The sequence below is a fragment of the Cupressus sempervirens genome, chromosome 5 (genome assembly GCF_028749045.1).
Source record: "Cupressus sempervirens isolate cs-2001-9-10 chromosome 5, ASM2874904v1, whole genome shotgun sequence".
Lineage (NCBI taxonomy): Eukaryota > Viridiplantae > Streptophyta > Pinopsida > Cupressales > Cupressaceae > Cupressus > Cupressus sempervirens.
The window spans coordinates 325,890,668-325,900,205 of NC_143122.1; positions in this window are offsets into that span (position 1 = coordinate 325,890,668).

Below are 9,538 nucleotides of genomic sequence, written 5' to 3' on the forward strand. Positions count from 1 at the left end.
TTTTTTGCAAGGTTAAAAATTATTTAGAAAGATTAGATTTTTGTCAAAGACATGTTCAAGATGCAATGTTTGAGATGGTAGAATTTGGTTTTTATTTTGTGAAGATTTGTAAAGGATAACATGTGAGTTATTCCTTGGAGGCTAAGTATATTATGTAATTGAGGTAAATTTTAATGTAGTGCATGGAACCTAATTGTAATATCTTATGATGTTCCTATATGATTCATTGTACATTGGGAAAGCCTCAAGGCTGAATCCATTAGTTATTAGGAGTTGGTATAAAAGAAAGATGTTTTCTTGGTTGGAAATCATCATATCTGATCATATGTAATGTAATATGATTATATGTGAAGTTGGATGTGAATTTTGTTAAGGTCATAGTAGAGATTGATGGTAGTGATATTGTGTACCTTCAAAGGAATTGTATTGGCAAGATAATTTTCTATTTTAGTCATTTCATTTTCTTGGATATGTTATCTCGAATTGTTTAGTGAAAAATGTATTGAAGCAATTTGGATAGTTGGTTTAGTTGACTTTTTATTAGCTCCTAACATGGTTGGAACAACTTTCTAACAAGGTTGGAATCTCCTCAAAATTATTCAAATTCTCCTAGCAGGGACTCATATGTATTGATTGCATTCATTTGACTCATAATAGGGTCACATCCTTTCACAAGTAAATTATTTATATAAGTACATGACCTTGTGGGCATCATCCTCACCAAGGTTTCCCCTCTGATCAAGGGTTTCCCTAGTTAACATATCTTGTGTCACTTGGCATGGTTATCATCTTGTGGTTGTGATATATTTTGGTTACATGTTTTAGTATTGTTAAAGTTGATACAATTTTTTTTAATCATATAACTTATTCACCCCTCCCTCCTTAGTTATGTTGGAGGACCTTACATTCTAACACTATCTTCAACCATATATCTAACAAAATGATAATGAATGTAAATTTTATTGGTCATGGCATGAAATATTGATTTCTCATCTAGGAAAATCATATTCTGCCTATCACAATAAATTATCATTACTCTATATTTTATAATTCTAATAACTAAAGATAATCTCTTAAGCCAAATGACTTCTTTAAAAATATGAGTTTCTTTCATATATTAATCTTTATTAGTGGATAAATCTAAACCATGTATTGTTGCTTTCTCATCCAATTGATTGCACCATCAAATAATGTAAATACATAAGTAATGGTGGATCTTCTACTTTCATTATCACTTTCCCAATATAAATCCATATAACCATGAATATTAATAGATCAAATATTGTGAGTATTCATATTCATCCAATAAAATAGCAAAAGGGTCAAATTCAAGGATTGGATATAATAAACATGAAAATATAATGTGTGTGTGTACACATGTATCATGTGTATATAAATGCATATATATATATGTATGATATCTATATGCATATATATATGTACATATACACATGATATGTACATATGTGTGTGTGTGTGTGTGTGTGTGTGTGTGTGTGTGTGTGTGTGTGTGTGTGTGTGTGTGTGTGTGTGCATATACACATTATATGTATATATATGTGTATATGTACATATATATACACATATCACATGTGAAATATATATATACATATACACATGATATGTATATTTGTACATATCATGTGTGTATGCATATATATGTATATATCCTAATGCTATCAGTCACCGTAATTCCAACCATAACACTAAATCATTTTCCTAATCGTAACATTAATTTTAACCATATCCTAAAACCTAAATCTAACCTAGGTAACTATAACTATAACTCTAACCTAAGAATGACCCTAATATAACTATATCTTCAACCAAAAATCTAATGTTGACATTAAGTACGAAACAAATCCTAACCTCAACTCTAGACCCTTACTATAATATTTATCCTAACCCTTAGGCTAACCTTAACCATAAATAAACCCATATACATTGTGAATTTTAGATGTGTTAGATTGAGATTTTTGAGCTTATTACCATGATGTTTGATATTTTTTCAACTTATTAAATATTTATAGATAGATATAGACATTTTCATGATAAACATTGCATGTACTACGAATCTTGGCTTCATTAATAAGTATGATTACATTAAGATGTCCTCTTGATTTAGTCATCACCACTATATTTTTAATATATTTGATATGAAATAAAATTCTATGAAATAGTAGATAATATATTAATATTACTTTCTTTTATTTCTTTAATATGTATATTGTGCATTTTTTATGTCTTATTAGATGAGCCAATGACGTTCTTGCCTCTTTGGATACTTATTGATTGAGAGGGAGTTCAAATTTATGAAATGATATCATTACATTAATGTTTGAGAGTATATATACCACTTTACACCAATTTCATTGCTCTTGTCATATTATCTTGTTAGTCTTCCTCACACTAGATTGGATAATCTTTTACATCATGAAAGATTTTGGGTTCAAGCATAAAGTTTCTTTGTGGTAGGGTGGAAATGTAGTTTGGCAATATTCTAATTCTTATTGTGTTGAGTGAAACAAGTGTCTAGAGGTCCTATCTAGATGGTCTTCTTTGATAAATTTTGATTTCAATGTAATCAACCCATTGATCTATTATATAAATATGTATATATGCATACTTATGTTAGCCTAGTTGAAGGTTCTTGTAGTATTCTTTATGTAGAATGTGATTCAATTTATCTCTTGTTTGGTCTATTTTTCACTATAAAAATTAATGTATTCGATAAGATAGTCAAAATATTCTAACAATTTTTTAACTATTGTATTCAACAGGTTCATTGATTTTTTTATTGATTATTGATGTATCATATCTTATTTGAATATGTAGTCTATTATTGATTTTACTTAATTGTGCTTATTTATTGTTTTCTTGCAACTTTGTATGCAACTTTTGTTTGTGTTGGAATTGTAAATCTCATGTCATGTTAGATCTTATAGTGGGACAAGTAAATGATTGGGTCTTGCCTCCTAGTACCATCCTTGCTCAAGTCTTTTATGTCACTCTACTCATATGTGAGATAGGTGGATGACTACTTGTCACTTTTCTCTTCTTATAGTTTTTGCTTAGACCTTTGATCTCACTATGAGTCCAATGATGCATGGAGTAAGTAGATGATCTAAGATCCCCTCTTCTTTCTATTGTTGTTCTTTCCAAGGCCCGCTATATCACTCTAGATCCCATGATGTATAGAGAAAGTAGATGACCAAACTCTCCTCCTTGAATTACTGTTCTTGCTTAGGCCTCTAATGTCATTTTGGATCTCTTAATGCACAAAGCAAGTAGATGATACAACCACCTCCTCCAATTATAGTTATTTCTTAGGCCCATAATGTCACTCTAGACTCCATGGTGTATGAAGTAAGTGAGTGATATGATAATCTCCTCTCATTATTATTCTCACTTGATCTTGATGTTATTTTGTATCTTGTTGATGAATGAGGCAAGTTGGGCAACATGACTCCCTCCTCTTTCAACTAGTATTCTTGTTGTAGTCTTAACATTTTGTCTCTTTGTATTGTTCTAAATGTTTCTCTATCTAGATTTTAAAGATATTTTTTCATCCATATTATCTAAATATATAATATTATCATTTTATAAAGTTTATTTAAGTACACTCTAACTATTTTACCTAATCTAAACTCTAAAACTAGCCATAACCATGACCTTTAAAAAAATCTCTAACACTAATTCTAACTTCAACTATAAGCTTTACTCCAATTTTAATCATAACTAAAATGCTAACCCTATTTTTTTAGAACCCCAATCTAATTATTTCTCTAACCTAAGATGATGCTAAAATTAACTATATATCACTAATCCAAACCCTTACCATGGTGTAAAAGCTCAACCATAAAGCCTAGCGTTGACCCTAGCCATAACCCAAACATAAAACCTAGGTATGTCATTTTAACCCAAACCCTATCCATGACCAACCATGATGTAAACCCTAACCTTAACCTCAAATAATATTTTCAAACTATATCTAAACCTCAACCCAACCAAATTCTAATTCTCTCCCTAACTAAGAGATAATATAAACACTTATCGTAACCCTATCCCTAATCAAAGCCATAACTCTAACCCTACATGGTGCATTATATTAATCCTAACACTGGCCTTTATTATAGCCTTAACCATAAACCTTGACCTTAACTAAAATCTTAATCATAACCAAAGTTACACTAACAATAATCCTAAGAAAAGTATTTCTGTAACCTAAGAATAATTCTAAACCTAACTATATCATTAATACAAAACCTAACCCAAACCTTGATCATGATGTTAAACCTGACCTTGACCCTAAAGCTTAATATTAGTAGTAACACTTATGCTACCCATCCCCAAACCCCAAGCCTAACTATATTTTTATTTCAACTTTTAACTCTAATTTTCTAACCATCATTTAAACAACCACACCATAGCCTCAATGCAAAACCCTAAACCTAAACTTTATCCTAGTATACATACATACATACATACATACATACATACATACATACATACATACATACATACATACATACATATATATATATATATATATATATATATATATATATATATATATATATATATATATATATATACATACACACACACACACACACACACACACATATATATGTATATGTATGTGTATGTATATGTATATGTATATGTATATACATACATACATATATATATCTATCTATATATATCTATATATATGTATATATGTATATGTATATGTATATGTATATGTATATGTATATGTATATCATATGTGTCTGTATATATGTACATATGCACATATACACACACACATGATATATGTGCAAATATACATATCATGTGTATATGCATATACATATATATGCATATTTACTTGATGGACCTAAATTACACTTGACAAGTTTATGTGCACACATATGTCTAAAACCTTTGAACATTCAATCTAACTTAGATAGAAATATAACTTGCACACATAGTTCTTAAAAGGTCCTTGAGTTACAATCATTATATATAACAACATGTGTGTTTTAAAATTTTAGTTTTTTTAAGGTACATGTTCATTTATGTTTTAGGACTTCTCTATATATTTACACATGTACACATGTTTAATTTTATTAAAACAATTTAGATTGTTTTTTAATTTTATCAAATTGTACATGTATGTTAATATAAATTTCAAGTTTATTAAATGTCATACATTTTAATTTAAATTTTTAGGTTTACACATTATACACGCACCTACATACATTGACACATGGCTGATCAACAACCTTCTATCCCCCCCGAGCAGCCTGTCCCCCTCGAGCAACCTATACCCGGGCTTGAGCAGCCTATCCTGGGCCCTAAGCAGCAGCCTATCCCCCCTATGCAGCATCATGTACCTTGTGATCAGCTACCTATCCCACCTGAGGAGCTCTATGATCACACTAACCAGAAGATTCATAGACTTCAGGAATTCCTAACTAGTGGCACATGCTCTAATGTCTATAGTGGTAGATGCTAGAGTGTCTTACGTAGCCTAACATTTATTTGAGATAAGATTCATGGTGCTGCCCCATATTTTGCACAAACTATACAGATTTTCCTTTATAGTAAGAGACAAGAGGTCTCCTCTGGTCTTTCACTCTAGTAGGTGCAGGGCTTGGTGCTCAAAGATGTCTTGAAGAGGGAATGTTTCCCTCATTATCTTTCACAAAAGTATGTGAAGGGGTATTATCCCCTTAAGTGTATAGATCCACAGATGGCTGCATTGATATACCCATGGTTCCTTGCTACCCATGGTTGTTATCCAAATAATGACCAAATTTCACTCTATTTTGCCTGGCAGCTTTATGCAGAGGTTTGCTTATGTAGGGCGGTGAACTACACAGATTTACCAGGACATTTAGGATAGGGGCATGGTAGACTAGTTGATAGGTAGATAGGTCATCCCCCACTGGCACCTAAATTGATTGTTAGAGAGAGGGTGCCTGCTATTTCCCCTATGTTAGGTCCATCGGCTGATGAGGCCATGCGTAGCACTCAGTTACATGGGGTCATTCAAGGAGTTGGAGAGATTATAGCACCTGTCAGATCTATTTTGAGTGATGAGGTTAGTTAGTATTTGATGTCTCATTAGCATTCTAGATCATCATCATATGCTTCATCTTCACGAGACTTGTACAGTGTAGCAGGCATCCCTTTAGTGGCTAGCTTAGAGGGTCTCATTGGAGTGTTGGCATGAGATACTATGATTGGTCTAGCTGAGGATATATTAGATACATATAGATTTGTATTAGAGCATCTTGGCATACCCATATCAGATGTTTGAGATCATATCCATGGTAGTACTAGGACACATCCTCAGCCATATTCCTCTCATCGATCAGGTAGTGGTCATGGTGGTAGTGCACATGATGATCCACCTACTAACCACTCTTTTTCTCCAGAGAGACATATACATACCATGGACCCTTCAGCCAGTGTTACAAGGTAGACTTAGAGTTTAGATGTGCACCTTAATGATGTTGATTTAAGCTTGTAGACCATAGGATGGATGGATTTGTTGACACGTGATGATTCTACTTCTATGCCATCTCATCTACATAGTCCACTTGGCTCCTCATTATTAGGACATGTGCCAATCACTAGTCATGGGGCTCACATAGATGTAGAGATGGACCTTGATGCGATGTAGCGAAATCTGGATGCATTAGTGGACACGATCGATGCTAGGCAGTCTGAGTATTATCAGATGCCACCACCTACACAGGTAAATTTTTTATTTTTTCATGTTAAATTTCAATCATTTAAAACTAATTTAATTTATCCATGTGCATGCATGCACATGTATGTATATCATGCACGTAAATTTGTAATCATAGAGAAATTTTAATTTGATGTGTTGCACATGCACATGCACAATGTAGGGGGACATGCCTCTTTTTACTCCAGCTTTGATGTCAAATCATGTACGTCGTCGAGACTCATTGGATGATGTTAGTAGTGGACAGGTAATGTTTATTTATGTTTTGATTATGTGTACATGTATTTCAATATCAATTTCTCTTGATTAAATGTATGTATGGATTGATATCACTTTCTCCTGAATTTATATATAGGGGTCAGCACATCCTAGTGAGCACCTTGATAGTCAGTCTTCAAACCATGTTGTGAGGAGGCATGGCGATGATAGTCTTGCACCTGATGATCTATAGTTTTTTTTATCTAGATGATTTTCTCTAAACTTTCATCCAAAGGGACATTCATATATTAGATAGACACTTTATATACACACATGCATGTTATATTTATATTTGATTTGATATAGATGTACCTGGGTCTACATGTCTACATGTGTGCATGCTATTTATATTTGATATTATCTTCTGATAGATCTCTAGATAGATACATGTTTTTGTTATTTGTTCTTGAGATGATTGATACATGTTACATTATGTTGTGGAATCTAATACATTATAGATCTAGATCTAGTATATTATAAATTGTTTCTAGAAGATATGTAAGTAATTTATTTAGATATGCACACATGTAATATATTGATCAAATATATATATATATATATATATATATATATATATATATATATATATATATATATATATATATATATATAGTCCATGTAATTTAAATGTCTAGTAATATATCATGTATTAAACGTTCAAGTATCAGGTAATTAGTTATACATAATTCCTAACTTGAGTAAATCTATAGAACTCATCCCTTTTATTTGTACACATATCCTAGAATTTTATCCCCTTAAGCCCAATGTTCTAATTCAAGTCCAACTTAAAACATGTACATGTTCAAAATTTAGTTTAAAAAATTGCAATTTGAACTTGAAAGATCACATGTCAAGTAATTAGTTAAATCGAAAGCTCACATGTCCTAAAATTGAAAGCACATGTCCTAATTAGTTAAATTGAAAGCATACATGTGTCCTAAAATTGACAAGTTAAGTGAAATAGAAAGTTCAATATAATTAATTTTATAGACTCCTAATTTCATCCCCTTAAGACAAGTGGTGTTCGAATTTCTTTCCCTCAAGGTGCACATGTCAGGTAATTAGTGTACACACATACATATAAGTTCATAATTTCTATAATTAGTTACTTTATGACAATTTTAATTCAAGACATTGGGTTAAAAATGACAAAGTAAAAGTTCAATTTAGAAAATTAGTTATTCCACCAAATTTCAAATTGATCAAATGATTGTTCAACCAAATTTCAAATTGATCAAATGATTGTTCAAAAAAATTTCAAATAGTTTGAACCAAATTTCAAATTGTTATTGAATTAAATTTCAAATTAGGATTTGTTTCTATCTCATATCAAGTGGATCAGCTCGTTCTTAGATAACATTTAATATTTTCTCATGATCATCAATATGGAGCCTCCACTTATGTATTCCAGGTCCTTTGACTGGATGAAGAGTTAAACCAATGGCAATAACATGGTTACTATATTGATATACCTTATTGTTAGGTTAATAATTTAAGTCAAAGAATTTTAATTCATAAAAAACATAGATACTTGACATACATGTACATAATTCAACTATATACTAACCTGTGGGAAAAATAATTTCATCACTTATTTCAGTCTTTGTTAGCTTCTCTCTTTCCATGGTGCAATGTAATAAATAATAGCTAACACCTTCTACATTTTTCAATCCTACCACGACTGCAAAAACATTTCCTACACAAACTTATATATGTCAAAATTTTGGTTACATGTCATGTACATAAGTACATATCAATAATAAAAATTAACCAAAATTATGAAAAATTTATACATGTACATGATCCAGGTATATATATAGTTCATACATACCAACTCTGATCCATCCTAAAATATGGATATAATCACTAGAAATCAATGGAATATCATCATAGTTTTTGTCCTCAAACTCATTCGTATTAATAACATCTAGTGGCACCAAAGTCCACTCACCCATATATCCACGTTCTTGATTAATGCAACCATCATAGTCTTCATCAATACAACGAGGACAATGACCACACATTACTATTTGTACTCATAAATGAATGCAAATATCATGTCTTCTCTACCCTCTTGCATGCATGCATTGATCTTCTACCAACACCTAAATGTACACAAGGTCCATAATTTAGTTAGAGATCATCTAAGGTAACATATTAAATATAAATTTAAGATTCAATTTAAAAATATGAACAAATTAATTTATATATACCTGATACCTTCCAAAACACTCTAAATGGTATGACTTGATCCACTTTTGATGATGTGTTGTCTATATTTGTTGGCAACGAAAAATGTGTTTTGCACCACTCAACCACATCATGAGCATTATTAATGTGATATCCTTTATAGTCCATTTGATACTTTCTTAAAGCACGATTGATACAAGCTCCTGCACCATCATGCTCACCCTTTCCATGTCCACTCTAAAAAAAACTCCAAATGTGTGGTATATTAAGGTATCGATGATATCTACATAATGCATAAAATGGTCTAGCTGATTTAAATTGTGTTGCACATCCATATGACCATAC